The sequence below is a fragment of the Scyliorhinus canicula genome, chromosome 20 (genome assembly GCF_902713615.1).
Source record: "Scyliorhinus canicula chromosome 20, sScyCan1.1, whole genome shotgun sequence".
Classification (NCBI taxonomy): Eukaryota; Metazoa; Chordata; class Chondrichthyes; order Carcharhiniformes; family Scyliorhinidae; genus Scyliorhinus; species Scyliorhinus canicula.
The window spans coordinates 74,929,952-74,950,383 of NC_052165.1; the positions used below are offsets into that span (position 1 = coordinate 74,929,952).

General features: G+C 47.8%; 1 long non-coding RNA gene, 1 other non-coding gene and 1 pseudogene across 2 annotated transcripts; 1 reads left to right on the forward strand and 2 right to left on the reverse strand.

The window, feature by feature from the left end:
* Positions 1-4,767: 4,767 nt before the first annotated feature.
* LOC119955357 lies at positions 4,768-4,940 on the reverse strand (annotated as a pseudogene).
* Positions 4,941-12,915: 7,975 nt separating this feature from the next.
* LOC119955303 lies at positions 12,916-16,107 on the reverse strand. Its single transcript, XR_005458426.1, has 3 exons — positions 15,953-16,107; positions 14,668-14,779; positions 12,916-13,137 (listed from the first exon to the last, which is right to left on the reverse strand). It is a non-coding gene; the product is annotated as an uncharacterized LOC119955303 (long non-coding RNA).
* Positions 16,108-19,793: 3,686 nt separating this feature from the next.
* On the forward strand, positions 19,794-19,984 carry LOC119955370. Its single transcript, XR_005458458.1, has one exon. It is a non-coding gene; the product is annotated as a U2 spliceosomal RNA (small nuclear RNA).
* Positions 19,985-20,432: the final 448 nt, after the last annotated feature.

Here is a 20,432-nt window from a genome sequence, read left to right on the forward strand (position 1 = left end):
TGCTGCCCTCTCCACTAGGTTTCTCTCCCTCCTGAATTCTGACTCATCCTTTTTCGAGATCCGATACTACGGTTGTGTCGTCAGCAAACTTGTCAATGGAGTTGGAGCCAAATTTGCCATGCAGTCGTGTGTGTATAGGGAGTATAGTTGGGGGCTAAGTATGCAGCCTTGCGGGGCCCCGGTATTGAGAACTTTCGTGGAGGAGGTGTTGTTGTTTATTCTTACTGATTGTGGTCTATGGGTCAGAAAGTTGAGGATCCAGTTGCAGAGTGAGAAGCCAAGTCCTAGGTTTTGGAGCTTTGATATGAATTTGGCTGGGATTATGGTGTTGAAGACGGAGTTGTAGTCAATAAAGAAGAGTCCAGGCGATGGCAACCCTTCCTAGACCTCTTGGATCAGAGATAGAAACTGAGGCCATGACAGCAGCAACCCGGGGAGGGAGGGGGAGGGGGGGAGGGGGGGGGGGGGGGGGGGGAGGGGGGGGAAAACGGCGAAGGAAGTACGGTAGCGGCGGTTGGCACGGGCAAGGCCTGCCCGAGGACGCTGCTAGAAATGATAAGTTGGTCTGACTGTCGGTTCGCCGGCGGGGGGGGGGGGGGGGGGGGGGGATGCGCGGGTAGGGGGGGGGGGGGATTCTTTTTCTTTTTCTTGTTAAGTAGGGGGGTTTGACTTTGTTTTTTTATAATTTAAATGTAAATGTAGGGGGGGTTAAAATGTTTGTATTTTGAAAAATTCAATAAAAATTATTTAAAAAAAAAAAAAAAAAAAAAAAAAAAAAAAATAAAGAAGAGTCTGATGTATTAGTCCTTGTTGCCGAGATGCTCTGGGGATGAGTGTAGGGCCAGGGAGATGGCATCTGCTGTGGACCGGTTGCAGCGGTATGCGAATTGCAGTGGATCTAGGCATCCTTGGAGTATGGAGTTGATGTGCCTCATGACTAACCTCTCAAAGCACTTCATTACGATCGATGTCAGAGCCACCGGACGGTAGTCACTGAGGCACGTTGCCTGGTTCTTCTTTGGCACCGTTATGATGGTGGTCTTCTTGAAGCAGATAGGGACCTCGGAATGGAATAGGGAGAGGTTGAAGGTGTCCGCGGACACATCTGCCAGCTGGTCTGCGCAGGCTATGGGTGCACGACCAGGGATTCGTCGGACCCGTCGCCTTCCGAGGGTTCACTTTCAGGAAGGGCGATCTGACTTCGGAAGCTGTGAGGGTGGATATGAGTGTGTCCGGGGCTGCTGCGGCAGATTGATGGTTTCCTGCTCGAACCGAGCATAGAACGCATTGAGTTCATCGGGCAGGGGTGCGCTACTGCTGGAAATACTGCTCGACTTCGCTTTGTAGCCCTTTATGTTGTTTAGGCCTTGCCACAACCGCCGAGAGTCTGTAACGCTAGTCTGTGACTGCAGCTTGGTGTGATATTGTCTATTGGCATGCCATATGGCTTTGCGGAGGTGGTAGCTGGATTTCTTGTATAGGTCAGGGTGGCGTGACTTGAGCGCCTCTGACCTGGCCTTGAGTAGGGAGTCAATGTGGTAACTAAGCGATGATTTCCGGTTGGGGAACGTATGGACATACGTTGGAGGGTGGTTTAGGAGTGTGGTTCGAGCGGGGGGAGGGAGAAGAAGGTATTTTTGAAGGTGTTAGTGGGTGTTGTCAGACTGCTGTATGTGGTGGGCAATGGAAGACTTTGCAAGAGTGAATAGGTGGGCCGGGTGGGAGGGAGTGGTGTCTGATAATGATGGGCTCTGTAGTAATATACACAGGGCCTAGTTTTAAGGTTGATTAAATGGGATATATTAAATTAAAGAATTGGGCACTTTAAAAACCACAGTCTGCGGAAGCCTGCAGAATCCGAATATACTCAGACAAGCTGCCGGGGGTACATCTGGAGCAGCCCCTGATAACCCATCAAGTAATTATCGCTCCTACTTGAGATGCATTGGCCCATTGTCCACAGTTCCTGATGATCCATCGCTCCTCCCAGAGTGGCCTGCTGTGCCCTGTCAACAGGTCATCATCCAGACCATTGGGCACTGGGACCCTGCCTCCTGAGACTCATAGAACATAGAACATAGAACGATACAGCGCAGTACAGGCCCTTCGGCCCTCGATGTTGCACCGACATGGAAAAAAAACTAAAGGCCATCTAACCTACACTATGCCCTTATCATCCATATGCTTATCCAATAAACTTTTAAATGCCCTCAATGTTGGCGAGTTCACTACTGTTGCAGGTAGGGCATTCCACGGCCTCACCACTCTTTGCGTAAAAAACCCACCTCTGACCTCTGTCCTATATCTATTACCCCTCAATTTAAGGCTATGTCCCCTCGTGCTAGCCACCTCCATCCGCGGAGAAGGCTCTCGCTGTCCACCCTATCTAACCCTCTGATCATTTTGTATGCCTCTATTAAGTCACCTCTTAACCTTCTCTCTAACGAAAACAACCTCAACTCCATCAGCCTTTCCTCATAAGATTTTCCCTCCATACCAGGCAACATCCTGGTAAATCTCCTCTGCACCCGTTCCAAAGCTTCCACGTCCTTCCTATATGAGGCGACCAGAACTGTACGCAATACTCCAAATGCGGCCGTACTAGAGTTTTGTACAACTGCAACATGACCTCATGGCTCCGGAACTCAATCCCTCTACCAATAAAGGCCAACATACCATAGGCCTTCTTCACAACCCTATCAACCTGGGTGGCAACTTTCAGGGATCTATGTACATGGACACCGAGATCCCTCTGCTCATCCACACTACCAAGAATTTTACCATTAGCCAAATATTCCGCATTCCTGTTATTCTTTCCAAAGTGAATCACCTCACACTTCTCCACATTAAACTCCATTTGCCACCTCTCAGCCCAGCTCTGCAGCTTATCTATGTCCCTCTGTAACCTGCAACATCCTTCCGCACTGTCTACAACTCCACCGACTTTAGTGTCGTCTGCAAATTTACTCACCCATCCTTCTGCGCCCTCCTCTAGGTCATTTATAAAAATGACAAACAGCAACAGCCCCAGAACAGATCCTTGTGGTACGCCACTCGTAACTGAACTCCATTCTGAACATTTCCCATCAATTACCACTCTCTGTCTTCTTTCAACTAGCCAATTTCTGATCCACATCTCTAAATCACCCTCAATCCCCAGCCTCTGTATTTTCTGCAATAGCCGACCGTGGGGAACCTTATCAAACGCTCTACTGAAATCCATATACACCACATCAACTGCTCTACCCTCGTCTACCTGTTCAGTCACCTTCTCAAAGAACTCGATAAGGTTTGTGAGGCATGACCTACCCTTCACAAAACCATGCTGACTATCCCTAATCATATTATTCCTATCTAGGTGATTATAAATCGTATCTTTTATAATCCTCTCCAAGACTTTACCCACCACAGATGTTAGGCTCACCGGCCTATAGTTACCGGGGTTATATCTACTCCCCTTCTTGAACAAAGGGACCACATTTGCTATCCTCCAGTCCTCTGGCACTATTCCTGTAGCCAATGATGACCTAAAAATCAAAGCCAAAGGCTCAGCAATCTCTTCCCTGGCTTCCCAGAGAATCCTAGGATAAATCCCATCAGGCCCCGGGGACTTACCTATTTTCACCTTGTCCAGAATTGCCAACACTTCTTCCCTACACACCTCAATGCTATCTATTCTAATAGCCTGGGTCTCAGCATTCTCCTCCCCAATATCTTTTTCTTGAGTGAATACTGACGAAAAGTATTCATTTAGTATCTCGCTTATCTCCTCAGCCTCCACCACAACTTCCCACCACTGTCCTTGACTGGCCCTACTCTTACCCTAGTCATTCTTTTATTCCTGACATACCTATAGAAAGCTTTTGGGTTTTCCTTGATCCTACCTGCCAAAGACTTCTCATGTCCCCTCCTTGCTCGTCTCAGCTCTCTCTTTAGATCCTTCCTCGCTTCCTTGTAACTATCAAGCACCCCAACTGAAACTTCACGCCTCATCTTCACATTGGCTCCATTCACTCCAGTGGCTGAAGGCCAAGGCAGTGAAGAAGGAGGTGGGTGGCAACAAGGGGATAAAAATAAGCATTCCATACATCTCGGAACAACGACTCGAAGCAAACCACTCAAAATAAAGACTCGGAGCTTGGTGTTGTTGTAGGCCTTGACCTGACCAGAAGGAAGCAAGCAAGCAACAGCCAGCGAGAATCACATTTGCAAATTGGAACCAGAGGGACTCAGATTACCAAACCACCTTTGCGGGTAGCATAGTCGAATCCTGGGTTTTTCTTGTATGTATAGTGCGTAATTTATGGGTTAACTATATTTAATAAAGTGTGTTGTATTTTATTTGTCTCCGTACTTTGTTCTACTCATAAGTAAAGACACCTGGGAAAAGTTTAATTCAGGTGCTGGTTGAAGTATCTGAACAGGCATAAATACAACAGCACTTTGGCAAAGCAGCAGGGGATGTAGGCAAGGTGTTGTGCAAAGCAAAGTGGTAAGGCAGAAACGAAAGAGAAAATGCTGGAAAATCTCAGCAAGTCTGGCAGCATCTGTAGGGAGAGAAAAGAGCTAACTTTTCGAGTCTGATGATTCTTTGTCGAAGCTAACAGAGTGGTGAGGCAGTGGAGGTAATTTAGTGTGTGGTATGTGGAGAATGGGCAGTAATTTTGTTTTGTGACTGAATGAGTGAAGAGGATGAAAAGAAAAGGATATGAAGTGCAGATTTGTATGTGCAATTAGTTTTTTGAGTTTGAAATTCCCCATGAAGGGGTGGTGTGCACCATTCGAGGAGGTACTGCAATACCAGGTTGATGCGTGGAATGGACGGAGCAAGCCCCTATTCCATCTCCCTGCTCTAAAAATCAATTTAATATATGGTCCCCAGATCAGGACGTTCCAGATATTAAACTGAAAACAACAGAATTTTTTTTCCCAAAAAATATACTTTATTCATAAAATTTATTTAAAAACCTTACAGAACATTTCAAATTGTCTTGACTGTACATTTCCAAAGTTAAACATTCACTTGTCTTTCTTCAATTCAATTGGGATGACATTACACACGTATCCTACTTTAAGTTACAATTTGTTCTTAAATATTTACATTGCTTTGTTTCTTTTATACATTGGAGTATTGAAGACCCGGACCGAGGGGCTTTACACTGTTACCAACCCCTCGGTGTACATTTGCTGGTAAGACCTTACACTGTGGTCTTTCCCCATTCGCCTTGGCGGCAGCTGCCCCAAGCTTGAGTGCGTCCCTCAGCACGTAGTCCTGGACCTTGGAATGTGCCAGTCTGCAGCACTCGGTCGAGGACAATTCTTTGCACTGGAAGATCAGCAAGTTTCGGGCAGACCAAAGAGCGTCTTTCACCGAGTTGATAACCCTCCAGCAGCAGTTGATGTTTGTCTCGGTGTGTGTCCCTGGAAACAGTCCATAGAGTCCCACAGAGCCGAATACAACTCAGCCGGTAAGCGTTCGCTTCCGGGAGTTTTACTCGTCTCAAAGGACCTGACTGCCTTTGTCAGCTCGTCCAGAGTTAGCGGTTTGTCCAGGTTTTTCCGCTCGCTTCCGTGATAGACAACAGGAAGCTCTGGGCAACAGTGCTATCTGTTGGCTTCAGATCATACAGTCCGGCATAAAAGGATTGACTGATCCTCAGGATGTCAGACTGCAATGTCTTTACAGAGCCATCTTCTTCCTTCAGGCTGCTGATCACAAAGGTCTCTCTGTGCACCTTCTGGAAGAAGAAGCGTGAGCACTTTTCATCCTGCTCCATGGAGCAACCCCGGGAGCGGAAGATAACCTTGGAGGCCACCGAGGTGTCGAGCGAGGCTTACTGGCTCTTCACCTCTTGGAGATCCTCCTTGACATCAACCCCCATTGACTGCAGCTGGAGCAAATTCTGCATGCTTTTCTGGAGCCTGGACATGGCCCCTCGTCTCTCCCTCACCTTTTGAACGCATTTGAGGATGAAAAACATTTTGATGTTCCCCTTGATTGCTACCCACCAGAGATGTGGAGACTCAAAGAGGGGTTTCACGGTCCTCCAACCTTTGTAATCCCTTTTAAGTTCCTCGACATTCTCTGGAGTCACCAGTTTTACATTCAGCTTCCATGTCCCCCTGCCCACCCCCTGGTTTTCCTGCAGGTGGCAGTCAGCCAGTAGGAGACAGTGGTCAGAGAAGAACTCCGGCTTAACGTCGGTGGACCAACCGTGAAAGCACAGGACACAAAGAAGAAGTCTACCCTGGAGCGGACGGACCCATCTGGCCGTGACCATGTGTATCTACGCTGCGCTCCGTCTGCAGGGTTGCTGAAGACATCGGGCAGCTTGTCCTCTTTTATTACCATTTCCATCAGGAGTCTGCACGTAGCGTCTAGTTTGCTGCCGGCTCTGCCGGATCGTCCAGCCGCATCGATGATCCAGTTGAAGTCACCCCCCTGAATGACCGGCTTGGAAGTGGCCAACAGCAGTGGTAGTTGCTGAAGGACAGCCAGCCGCTCAGTTTTTACGGCCGGGGCATACGCGTTAATAAGTCTGATAGGGGTGTTTTAGTATTTGACGTCTGCTACAAGGAGACGTCCGCCCACCACCTCCTTAACATTGGATATGGTGATGCTGCCTCCCCGCAGTAGAATACCCAGGCCGGAGGAACGACAGTTGTTTCCTCCTGACCAGATGGATGGCCCGTGGGACCACCAGCTCGACCGGCACCTGTTATTGCTGAGGTGTGGAATCCCACACTCCTGCAGGAACAGTGATGTGTTGGGCAGGCTGGGTCTATGTGGACTGCGCTTGATGCAGTGTAGCGAGAGACAGACTTCCAACACTTGGTGAGATGCAACATGATTTTATTTAACATCTAACTATTTTACATGTTCAACTGTGGGTTGACACTATGCTGACTTGACTGGAGACCGAGTAATAGCCTGACCAGTGTTACTGACTACCACATGGTGTTAGCACTGGCTATGCTCACGAGCTCTGACTGTCTCAGAGGCTGGATCCCGAGAGAGCGGGAAAACTGGTGCCCTCTGGCTTTATAGTGGTCGTGTCCTGTCTGGTGATTGGCTGCTGTGTTCTGTGTGCTCACTGGTCATTCTGTGTGTCAATCACTGCCTGTCTGCACTCCATCATATACCTGGATGTATATTATGACATCTCCCCCCCCCCCTCTTTTTTTTGTAGTATGTGTTCAGATCATAAATATTAAGGTGCACTGGCCAAAATCCTAGCCAAAAGGCTAGAAGACTGTGTACCTGAGGTGGTCACAGAGGACCAGACGGGCTTCGTCAAAGGTAGACAGCTTACCGCGAACATCAGGCGCCTGCTGAACGTGATAATGACCCCCTCCGGGGAGAGAACACGAGGTGATCGTCTCCCTGGACGCAGAAAAGGCCTTCGACAGAGTCGAGTGGAAATACCTCATAGAGGTACTGGAGCGGTTCGGGCTTGGAACAGGGTTCACCGCTTGGGTAAAGCTCCTATACAACGCTCCCATGGCGAGTGTACGGACCAACAATACCAACTCCCAATACTTCCAGCTGCACAGGGGCACCAGACAAGGATGCCCACTGTCCCCGCTGCTGTTCGCACTAGCAATCGAACCGCTAGCAATCGCGCTCAGGGCAGCAAAAAATTGGAGGGGGATCCGAAGGGGAGGTAGAGAGCACAGAGTCTCACTCTATGCGGATGATCTGCTCCTCTATATCTCGGACCCACAAAGCAGCATGGACGGAATCATCGCGCTCCTGAAAGAGTTTGGAGCCTTCTCGGGCTACAAACTCAACATGAGCAAAGTGAGATCTTCCCAGTACACCCGCAAGGGGGGGGGGGCAGCACTAAAGGGGCTGCCGTTCAAACAAGCCCGACATAAATTCCGCTACCTGGGGATCTAAATAGCCCATGACTGGAAAGGGATCCACAAATGGAACCTCACCAGCCTGACGGAGGAAGTTAAAAAGGACCTGCAAAGATGGAACACACTCCCGCTCTCCCTCGCGGGGAGAGTCCAGACGATCAAAATGAACGTACTGCCCAGGTTTCTCTTCCTGTTTAGATCCATTCCGATCTACATCCCCAAGGCCTTTTTCAAAGCGCTGGACAAACTTATCATGGCGTTTGTATGGGGGGGTAAAAATGCTAGGATCCCAAAGAAGGTCCTACAAAAAACAAAATCCAGGGGGGGCCTCGCCCTCCCGAATCTACAATTCTACCACTGGGCGGCAACAGCCGAGCGAGTAAGGGGATGGATCCAGGAGCCAGAAGCCGAGTGGGTGCGTGCAGAGGAGGCCTCCTGCATGGGAACCTCCCTCCGGGCCCTCGCCACGGCAGCACTCCCATCCCCACCCAAAAAACACTCCAGCAGCCCAGTGGTGACAGCCACCCTCCAATCCTGGAACCAACTGCGGCAGCAATTTGGCCTGTACAAAATGTCGGACAAGGCTCCCATCTGCAACAACCATAGGTTCAAACCAGCACTGACTGACGCCACCTTCAAAAGGTGGAGGCAGGACGGGGGGACACTGACAGTCAGGGATCTATACACGGACGACAGGATCGCAACACTGGACGAACTGACAGAGAAATTTCAGCTAGCTGGGGGGAACGAGCTACGGTACCTGCAGCTCAAAAACTTCCTACGAAAGGAGACAAGGACGTACCTACAACCGCCACGACAGACACTACTGGAAGACCTACTGGACGCAAGTATCCTAGAGAAAGGGAACTGTAGTGACATGTATGACCGACTGGTAGATAGGGACGACACCGTACTGGACGCAACAAGAAGGAAATGGGAGGACGACCTGGGGATGGAGATAGGGTGGGGACTCTGGAGCGAAGCACTGCATAGGGTCAACTCCACCTCCACGTGCGCAAGGCTCAGCCTGACGCAACTAAAAGTGGTACATAGAGCCCACTTAACGAGAAACCGTATGAGTAGGTTCTTCCCGGAGGTGGAGGACAGATGTGAGCGGTGCCAAAGAGGCCCGGCCAACCACGCCCATATGTTCTGGTCTTGCCCCAGACTTGTGGAGTACTGGACAGCCTTCTTCGAGGCTATGTCCAAAGTGGTGGCGGTGAGGGTGGAGCCATGCCCGATAGTGGCGGTCTTCGGGGTTTCAGACCAGCCAGATCTATTCCTGGGGAGGAGGGCGTACGCCCTTGCCTTTGCCTCCCTGATCGCCCGCCGTAGAATCCTGTTTGGCTGGCGGTCAGCAGCACCGCCCAGAGCTGCAGACTGGCTGTCCGACCTCTCGGAATCTCTCCAAATGGAGAAAATCAAATTCGCCATCCGAGGGTCAGACGACGGCTTCCACAGAACGTGGGAGCCATTCATGCAACTGTTCCGGGACCTGTTTGTGGCCAACGTATAAGAGGAAGAATAGTCGGGTGGCCAAGAATCAGGGGAAAATGGACGGGAATCGGGGGAAGGTAGCCGGGGGGGGGGGGGGGGGGGGGGGGGGGGGGAGGTTACGGGCTCGTTATGGGGGTTTGATGGCAAGCTAAGGCCCAAAACCAAACTATAAATAAATGCCTATAAACATGTGCCTCGGCCATATTAGGGAATGTAAAATATGTATGCTGGCTAAAGGGGGCGGCCACAATTGTTGTTATGAAGATGCTTACCTGTAAATATTCATGTTAAATTTTTGTGTTTTCTTTTTTTCTCTCTAATAATTTGTAATTTGTCATATATAAAATATGAAAACTCAATAAAAAACATTTATTAAAAAAATAAATATATATTAAGGTGCATGTGCGTGTGGATGTCTATATGTGCCTGACTATATACAGAATGTGCTAAAATGGACTTATATACATAGGATGGTGTCGCTAGTGCAGATATTGGGCAGATGAAACAGTAAAAAACGATATTTACAGAGGTCAAAACGGTGAGTTAACAAAATTGTACAAACGTTCAGTCTATAAGTTTAGTCTCTGTGACGGGCGACGAATTCTAGTTGACCGCCTCAAGGGTGGATCAGGTGCCGCCTGCAGTTGGATAGGCGGGATTGCCGCCAATGCGGTGGTCTCAGAGGTCGGCAGAACTGCTGGTAGATTGATGGCCTTGTGGCAGGGCGCGTCCGGAGGAAGCAATGTGTGAGGTGAGACATCACGGTTGGGTGGCGTGGTCCCCGGCTGTGGAGAGGAATAGTGCAATCTTCCTGGCATCTGATGCGGCCTCGAGGTCGGTGGCTTCGAGATAGAGTTGGAACTTTTGTTTGAAGATCTTCCAATTTGCACCGAGGTTGCCGGCGATGCTGAGCTGCGGAGGGGGGCGGACGTTTTCCATGTCACCGGATGGCTGCTTGCTGGTCAACGCTGATTCACTCAAGGTAAGTCCGTCAATTTTCAGCATCACTACTTGGTACCATGATGTGCTAGGCAGGCTGGGTCTATGTGGACTGCGCTTGATGCAGTGTAGCGAGAGACAGACTTCCAACACCTGATGAGATGCAACACGATTTTATTTAACATCTAACTATTTACATGGTCAACTGTGGGTTGACACTATGCTGACTTGACTGGAGACCTGATGCTAGCCTGACCAGTCTTACTGACTACCACATGGTGTTTGCACTGGCTATGCTCACGAACTCTGACTGTCTCAGAGGCTGGATCCCGAGAGAGTGGGAAAACTGGTGCCCTCTGGCTTTATAGTGGTAGTGTCCTGTCTGGTGATTGGCTGCTCTGTTCTGTGTGCTTACTGGTCATCCTGTGTGTCAATCACTGCCTGTCTGCACTCCATTGTATACATAGATGTATCTTATGACAAACAGTAGGTCGGCTTTCACGTTGGCCAGGTAACTGAGTGTGGCTACACATCGTGAAGTGTCTTTAATGCTTCGCACATTAATTCATGCAATTATAAACCCGATTTTTAAAAAGGTAGATTTACCAGTCTGAGTCCAGAGTCTATACAGTTTGTTGTTCCAGCTGTTGAATGTTCACCAGCATACCGGTGGTGCTCAGAAACTGTTGCACAATTGTGGGGCTGAGAAGGATGCCCTGGCCTGTACTGGGACCATGAACTCGACGGGGATGCATTGGGGGGAGGGGGCGGGGGGAGTACTGTAGCCCTGGCATCCGTCGTTGCAGTTAGTGGGTGTTGGGGTTGCAGGCCAGTCTTCGCCTGGGTTGTTGCTGCTCCTGAACTTCTGGAGCTGGTCTGTAACCCTGTTTTTAATATCCAGCGTCTGGTGGGCGTTGGTCACATTGCTGTTCCCATCGACCAGAGGTTGATGATCGGGCGTGTTTGATTGTCTTTGCTGTCTGTGGTCTGGGGGTTCTGTACATCCCGTTCCACATTGGTGCTTGGCCTCTTAATTTGAGGCTGATCCTTAGCTTGTTCTTCCACATCGGAGGAGGTGTCGGCGCTAAGGCTGTTGGCTGGAAGCTGCCACTTTTTGCCATTCACCATCAGGGATTTCTTCGGTTTATTTTTCTGTTTCCTCTTTCGTTTGTCCCTATTCGCCATTTCCCAGCGCGCTTTATTCTCCATTCCATCCTGGTCCATTGATCCTTCCTCTTCCAATGTAGTTGGGGTTGTGTTATCAGGGTGTGCTAGGGCCTCCACTTTTTGTTGAGGGGCCTTCTGTTGATTTCCAGCATCCTGTGCTGTGGGTGGTGCCTTTGTCCATGGAGGGTGCATGAACCTCCTCTGTGGTCACCTTTTTCACTCTGCCGCTGTGTGTTTCCAGCATTTTTCAACCATTGCACTGGGACTGCAGCGCTGAGGACCCAGGTTCGATCCCGGCTCTGGGTCACTGTCCATGTGGAGTTTGCACGTTCTCCCCCGTGTATGCGTGGGTTTCGCCCCCACAACCGAAAAAGAGGTGCAGGCGAGGTGGATTGGCCACGTAAATTGCCCCTTAATTGGAAAAAATGAATTGGGCACTCAAAATTTATAAAAGAAAAAAAAAATAAATCCAAGTAAAATTAAGAATGGCTGCAATTGACAGAGTGATCTTAGAGGCTGGTGAGGAATCAGTGAGATGATGGCTTTTTCTTGTATTGAATACAGGGAGTGAGAAAATATTCAGAGCTGTCATGCATCTGGGAACACATTCAAAACTGGGATAGTATTGGGCTGCATAGGAATGTATTTCAGTGGTTTGGTTTAACTTGTTTTATATCGCTCTCCTACCAGTTGCAGCAGTCTCCATAGGAATGAACTGCGAACTTAACAACATAGCCCCCCTGCCAGTGGTGACGGTAAGTTTAATTGGAAACATGGAAGAAAAATGGGATGTGATCCTTTTGGGCGACATGTTTTATGATGAAGAACTCGTTGCTGATCTTCACAATTGGCTGACGGAATACAAGAGGTTTCATGGATCAGAGATTCTGATTGGTGACCCAGGAAGAGCACAGTTCACAAGTTACACTGCGCAGAATGGGCTGCAGAAGGTCATCGAGTATGAGCTCACGGAGACTACCAAAAAGGAGAATTATGGATTGACTTCCAGCACCGTGTGGAGATTTTTGCCATAGGACATAACTGGGATGTGACTGGACCGGAGTGGGAATGAGAGATGCCTTTAATTCACCATGACCAGGAATTGAAACTAGGGCCTTAAAAAACATGCAACCTTTACCATAGCCGTGGTTTGCTCGAGTTGCACGTAAGGCAGACCAGATATGATCTCTTTCTTTCTTTTCCGATGTAAACCCACACGTTTACTGCAGTGGGATTTGAACACTTTCTCCAGTACCGTAACAACAACATGACTACATCCCGCCTTGCTCTTAAAAGCAAATTACTAATAGTTGAACCCAGCAGCAGACTCAAATTCATTTGTACCAGCATTTATTTGTACATCACAGCAAAACATAATGGGAATGGTACTAATATATCATACATTACCATGTGCTACACTGCACATATCCTCCATACTGTACTCAATAATTCCATTGAATCAAAATAAACATTTAATTGATAATTACTTGGTCACATACATTTCATTGCTGAATGCTTAGAATTAACTGTTGCTAATGTATGAAAATTACAGAACGCTGGTTGTTTTAAAAAAAAACAAATATTAAATGCTGGGGGAAAATGTAAATTCAGTAAACGGTCTACGTTACTTGTTTCATTTGGTTGGGGCAAGCTAACTGTTGCTTGAACGATCTAGAAGCAGAAATAAAACAGAATTATGTTGAAGCGAATATTTGCCAGAGCTTTAATCGTTGTCTGAATTTTCCTCCTCTCTTGAAGAGATGCAAAGTCTTGACAAATTGATTCAACAGCTGCCAGTAAGCCCTTCAGTAGCTCACATAGGGAACCAGTATCTGTGCTACGAGTGCTAGCAGGCTCATTGATCTTGGAAGGCACAGTCACACTCGATTATGTTCTCGCTTCAGGTGCATGAAACATCAGCAAGGTTTTCCGGTCTCAATTTCTATCCAGTGACAATAGGCACGCTCATGTATGTCTGAGCATCAGTTGAGAGCAAACTGCAATTTCCCCGTGGCAGATTAACCTATCAACGTTTGCTCACACAGAGAACATACAGTTCAGGAGGCTATTCGGCCCATCGTGTCTGCACCGACCCAAAGCCCTCACTTCCACCCTATCACTGTAACCCAATAACCCCTCACCTATTCCCCTCCTATCACACAGGAAGAACAACCACTTGAAGAAGGGGAGGCGCTGGTATTGTCATTGAGCTGATAATCTTGAGACCCAGGATAATGCCCCGGGGCACTCGGGAGCAGATTCCACCACAACAGATACGAAATGTGAATTCTTTGGGGTTTTTTTTATTTTTATAAATTTAGAGTACCCAATTAAATTTTTCCAATTAAGGGGCAATTTAGTGTGGCCAATCCATCTAGCCTGCACATCTTTGGGTTGTGGGGGTGAAACCCACGCAAACATGGGGGGGGAGAATGTGCAAACTCAGGACAGTGAGTGAAATATGAATTCAATAAAAATCTTGAATTAAAAAGTCTAATGATGACCACGTTATTAAATATCAGTCATTAAAAACCCACCTGGTTTACTAATGTCCCTTTGGGGAAGGAAATCTACCATCCTTACCTGGTCACCTACATGCAACTCCCGATCGGAAATGTCCTAGCAAGCCATTCAGTTCTAGGGAATGGGCAATAAATGCTGACCAATGTCACCCATATCCCATGAATGAATAGTGGGGTCTCGTCCTGTGCTTACTCCCACCTCCATACATTAAATTTATTTTAAAAAGAAATTACAAGTACCCAATTATTTTTTTCCCCAATTAAGGGGCAATTTAGTGATGCCAATTCACCAACCCTGCACATCTTTGGGTTGTGGGGATGAGACCCATGCAGACATGGGGAAAATGTGGCAAGCTCCACATGGACAGTGACCCAGGACCGGAAACGAACCCGGGTCCTCGACACCGTGAATACATCTAATTTCTAAAAAATAATTTCCAACATATAATTTCCAGCAGAAGTGTTGGATAGTAATCAGAAGGTGGCACCCGAGATTTGATGACCTGCCATCTCAGCACAGAACAGGAGCCAAGCCTTCCTGCAAAGAACCTTGCTTGCAGCATAACATGTCCCCTCAAAGCCCTTCACAATTCTTACTTCTTATTCAATTTTGACTTTACAACAGCAGCAAAATTAAATTCACAAGTAAAACGAATAGTTTTTGCACACACTGACTCACCTGTGATAAGTGGGCAGCCGTGAAAAAGTAGAATGAAAACATGGGGGCAGAAAATGAGAACACTTTCCACTGCTTCATCTGTTAGGTTCACGCAGCGATCCATGTGAATCTCCTGATGAAAAGGTATCTGGATGTTAAACTACTTGCGAAAAGGTGAGGTCTTATTACACCTGGTCATTTCCTCAGCAACATCTCAATGTACTTCATGGAAAGCACCTTGAGTGTAATGTTAGTGTTACATTGACATATACAGCAGCTATTTTAGCACAAAGCACAATTTAACAAACTGCAATGGGATGAATAATCAGATTGTGGCTTCTCTTTTTAGTGGAGTTGGCTGTGGGAGGAATGTTGGTCAAGAGAAATGTCCTGTTTTGCAAATATTACCATGGGTGTACATGGTGCCATCATCTGTCCAATTCAGGTAGCATACCCTGGAGATAAGATCCAAAGGATGCCATGATTGAGATTGGAAATATTGCAAGGCGTGTAAGGATATGTTGGAAAGCTCCGGTTTCTCTGCTCTCGTCGTGAACTGGAACAGTTCATCAACTTTGTTCTAATTTCCTCATCTTCCTTTCCATCATGGTCCATCTCGAACTTTTCTCTTCTCTCTGCTTGTGTCTCTATATTTGGGATAAGCTATTGACCAACATCCACTATGAGCACACTGACTCCCAGGGCTCCGCTCCATTATCTCAGCTCCTCTGTCTCCATCTCATCTGTTCTAATAATGCCACCTTTCATATCACTCCTTCCGATAGGCTCTCTCTTCCCTCAACCTCAGAATGACCTTCACCATGGTGGATGGCCCTCGACCATGACTGCCCCATTTCCCTCACTTTGCTCTCATCCTGTCCATCCCCTTACACCACCAGTCACAACACAAGAGATTGTTGTACATACTCTATACAATTGTTCAAACACAGATGTCTTGGTAGTGTGACCCCTTTAAGAGGGCGGGCTCCACAGACCATGTGACCGGCTTGGGGTGAATTGCGCAGGAGCACACGAATCGCAGCCAAGTGTGGAGTTTGCGTGGGGCGATGGAAGCAGGACCTGGGACAGTGTGGAGCAGGGTGGTGAAGTGTAAAGACCTATCATATACTGCTGCGTACCAGTTATCTAACTGCCTTTGCCTTTCATCAATTAACCCCTTTGTTTACTGCTGGAAGCCTCCATGGTGTATGTCTCGAGCCACCACAATGTCAATTATGGGATAGGAAGAACTCAGAATTGGATTCAAACAAGGATTGGATCTCAGCAATAGTCATGCAGAACTTACTTTTAAGTTATGGGAACACACTCCATTCACCAATCCAATAACGCCAGCATCCGAAACCTGACGAGGTTAAAAAGAGCAACGCTCATCAAAATGAGAAACATAGTTGAAAATTAATGACTGTTAAAAGACAGTTTATTGCACTGCAATTCTTAAGTCAAGCTATTTTTGATATACATTTCTTCACATTCTTCTATATAGCTTACCAAGTTACATGTGCTCTTGCTCTCAATACTCTCTCTGATGAATGCTAATTACTGCATAAGCCAACCTCTTGTGGGTTTGTTTCTGGCATCAAATGTGAAGGGCCACTGATTGTTTTCTATACTCTTCTCTCTGAAGGTACAGAACCCTTATTGGGTACAGTTCAGGAAAGAGCAGTCACCCTCCAGGACCTTAATTCGGTTGCCATTATTTATGTGTGAGCTTTGACATCTTTGAGAATTGGTAGATATTTTTACGGCAGTGGGAGAGGGGGCATTCAGAGTCCAGTACGGTTCTCACCCGATGTCCGTCCACAAAGGCCTTTTTACAGCATGAATCACTCAACTTTTGTTTTTAAACTCCAAAACCTGAGGAGCCAATCGTAGCACCTATGCTACCTCAACACTTACATTACAAAAACATTTCCAATGGCACATCTTTGGGTTGCGGAGATGAGACCCACGCAGACACGGGGAGAATGTGCAAACTTCACACGGACGTGATCCAGGGCCGGGAGCGAACCCGGTCCTCGGCATAGGCAGTGGTGCTAACCACTGTGCCACAATGCTGCCCACTACCTAAAAACATGTCTGCTGCCACTGCACAGATTGAACCTGGGAGCTCTGCCGATTTAAGAACAGAAACTCCTGGAGGTACTTGGCAAACCAGTCAGCATCTGTGAAGTTGATGGTCTTGGGCGGGGTGGGGGGGGGGGGGGGGGGGGGGGGGGGGGCACTGTGGTGCAGTGGTTAGCACTGCTGCTTCACATCCCCAAGGACAGGGTTTGATTCCTGCTTGGATCATTGATTTTATTTTATTTATTCTCACATGTACCATTGTACAGTGAAAAGTATTTTTCTGCAGCCAAGGGAATGTATACAGTACGTATATAGTAGGCAAAAAAAGAATAATCAACAGAGTACATTGACAAATGGTACATCAACAAACAGTGTTTGGTTACAGTGTGGAACAAGGGGCCAAACAAAGCAAATACATGAGCAAGAGCAGCACAGAACATCATGAATAGTGTTTTTACAGGGAACAAATCAGTCCAAGGGAGAGTCGTTGAGGAGTCCAGTAGCTGTGGGGGAGAAGCTGTTCCTATGTCTGGATGTGCAGGTCTTCAAACTTCTGTATCTTCTGCCTGATGGAAGATCAGGAAGATCTGGAAGAGGGCAAAGCCTGGGTGGGAAGGGTCTATGATAATGCTGACTGCCTTCCTGAGGCAGCGGGAGGTATAGACAGAATCAATGGGAGGATGGCAAGCTTGTGTGATGCATTGGGCTGAGTTCACCACACTCTGCTGGTTCTTGCGATCTTGGGCCAAGCAGTTGCCATATGAAGCTGTGATGCAGCCGGATAGGATGCTCTCACTGGCATATCTGTAGAAGTTTTTGTCACGTGTTAGGAAATCTAAATAAATAGTAGGTCAGAGGGAAGTACAGTGGAGTCAGGTTTCACAAGTCAGGCTGTTTCTTAGAAAGATCAAAAAATAGTATTTAAGGATTGAAGATTGTTTACGCTTAATGACAAACTCCTATATGTAAAACAATGCAACAAAAATATTCTGTCTGTGTGGAGTCTGCACATTCTCCCCGCGTCTGCGTGGATTTACTTTGGGTGCTCTGGTTTCCTCCCACAAATCCCGAAAGACGTGATGTTAGGTAATTTGGACATTCTGAATTCTCCCCCAGTGTACCCGAACAGGTGCCGTAGTGTGGCGACTAGGGGGATTTTCACAGTAACTTCATTGCAGTGTTAATATAAACCTACTTTTGACTCCAATGGTGGTTGCACACATTGTTTCCTCCCTTCAAGCGGCCTGGGCCCACACTCCCACAATTGGGCACCAGAAGCGACCATTTTCACAGGAGACTGGAAAAGTACCTGGACCGGGATTCTCCCCTACCCGGCGGGGCGGGGGGTCCCGGCATGTTGGAGTGGCATGAACCACTCCGGTGTCGGGCCGCCCCAAAGGTGCGGAAGCCTCCGCACCTTTAGGGGCCAAGCCCTCACATTGAGGGGCGAGGCCCGCGCCGGAGTGGTTGCCGTTCCGTCGGCTGGCGTGAACGGCCTTTGGCGCCATGCCAGCCGGGGCCAACAGGACTTCGCCGGCCGGCATAAGACCGTGCATGCGCCGGATCATCAGCGGCTGCTGACGTCATCCCGGTGCATGCGCAGGGGAGGGGGTCTCTTCCGCCTCCGCCATGGTAAAGCCTGATGGATGAAGATGGCTCTGTAAAGTCATCGGCAGTCTGGCATCCTGAGGATCAGCAAATTATTTTCTGCCGGACTGTACGAACAATTGGAGTTCATGTGACCCTTCTACAGAACTGGCGAGGGATAGAAAAGTAATAATTATATAGTTGCAGAGGTGGGTGGGGCAGAATGGAAGGTCAGGGGTAGGCCAGAGCTAAGGAGAGATTGACAAAGATGTCATGGTCATGAGACAAGTGGGGTGTTCATGGTGTCATCGAGGACTGGGGAAGTGTTTTAGCTGTACAAAGGTGAGAGATATCAGTATGTATTAATAGGAGAACAGAGGTCAGTGCTCAGTGAGAGCACTGTGGGAGAGGGGTGGGGTTGTATTGGGACAAGTAAAGGGAACCAAGAAAACACAAAAAATGTATTTTGAAAAGTTGGGAGGAAGTGATATTTGTGTATGGCAGGCACGCATCTTCATCGGGGAAAAGGCATGCAAAGTAATTGAGAGAGGTAGAAAAAAATCAGTCAGAAGAAGGACATGAAATAAACATTCCAGAATGGAGGTGCAGGAAACAGACAAAGTAGAAATGAAGAGAAAATAACTTGGTAGAATTCTGAATGATCAGAGAAAATGCTGGAAAAACACAGCAGACGCAAAAGGAACAAAACAACCCACACTCTGCAGTGTCCCTATACCTCCATTCCTCCTTCCAGGAGCTGGCAGGACTGCCAAATACATCCCCAGCACTCCTATTTTTAAGAGCACAGCACGAGTGGTTAGAATCTGCAATGCACTGCCTGAGAGTTTCAACAATAAGAAGTCTTCCAACACCAGGTTAAAGTCCAACAGGTTTGTTTCAAATGACTAGCTTTCGGAACACTGCTCCTTCCTAAGATGCTCCGAAAGCTCGTGGTTTGAAACAAACCTATTGGATTTGAACCTGGTGTTGTAATACTTCTTACTGTGCTCACCCCGGTTCAACGCCCGCATCTCCACGTCATGAGAGAGAGTTTCAAGCCGGCCTTTCAAAAGACAATGGGATAATTATCAGAAGGGAAAATATTTGCAGGGCTATGGGAAAAGGCAGGGCGAGTGGCACCAGGCGAGTTGGTTGCTGCTGCTGCAGGCAAGTGTTTTCAAAAGCTTGCTCAGCAGCAACCGCCTGTGACAGAGACGTGCCTGTGGATAGGCTCCGCCCTCTCCCATCTGATTGGTGGCGACCTGGTCATCTACATAACTGTCATGCAGTCCGCTAAAAAAGGGGGAGAGAGGCAAGTTCTGTCAATATGAATCTCCTGTCCCAATAAGAACGGTCAAGAGCAATAATTCAAGAATGAAAGTGTCAGTGTTTACATCGAAAAGGCTTTGAATGGTATCAGCCTGCTGTAAAAGAGGGAAGGCATATGGCACTTGGGCAACTCAAAACTATAGGGCATCGCTTCTCGGCCTTTTGGCTAAGATCAAGTGTAGTTTCTGTTCTTTTCAGTTTAATATCTGGAACGTCCCTGATCTGGGGACCATATATTAAATTGATTTTTAGAGCAGGGAAATGGAATAGGGGCTTGCTCTGTCCATTCCACGCATCAACCTGGTATTGCAGTACCTCCATGAATGGTGCACACCACCCCTCCATGGGGAATTTCAAACTCAAAAAATAGATTGCACATATCAGTTGCAACTTTGTCTTTTTTCACTTATGCTCCCATTGCTGCATCTCTATGCTGCTCTCAGCTTCTGCTTTACGCCTAACGCCAGTATACTTTACGCTCAACCTTTTACCTCTGGCTGCAGCGGCATCCCCACCACCAGGCCACCAACTGGCAATCACAGTCCCACTTACACTCAACAAGTCGCAACCACACTCGCCTGTCCACAATTTCTTCCAACCTCTCATCGATGGGAATAGCAATGTCACCAACGGCCACCAAATGCCGCGTATTGAAAACAAGGTCACAGTCCAGCCAAAGAAACAAAGAAGCAGCAACAACACAAGCGGAAACCGGCCTGCAACCCCAACACACACTGACCGCCACGACGGTCAGCAGGGTTACAATACCCCCCCCCCCCCCCCAA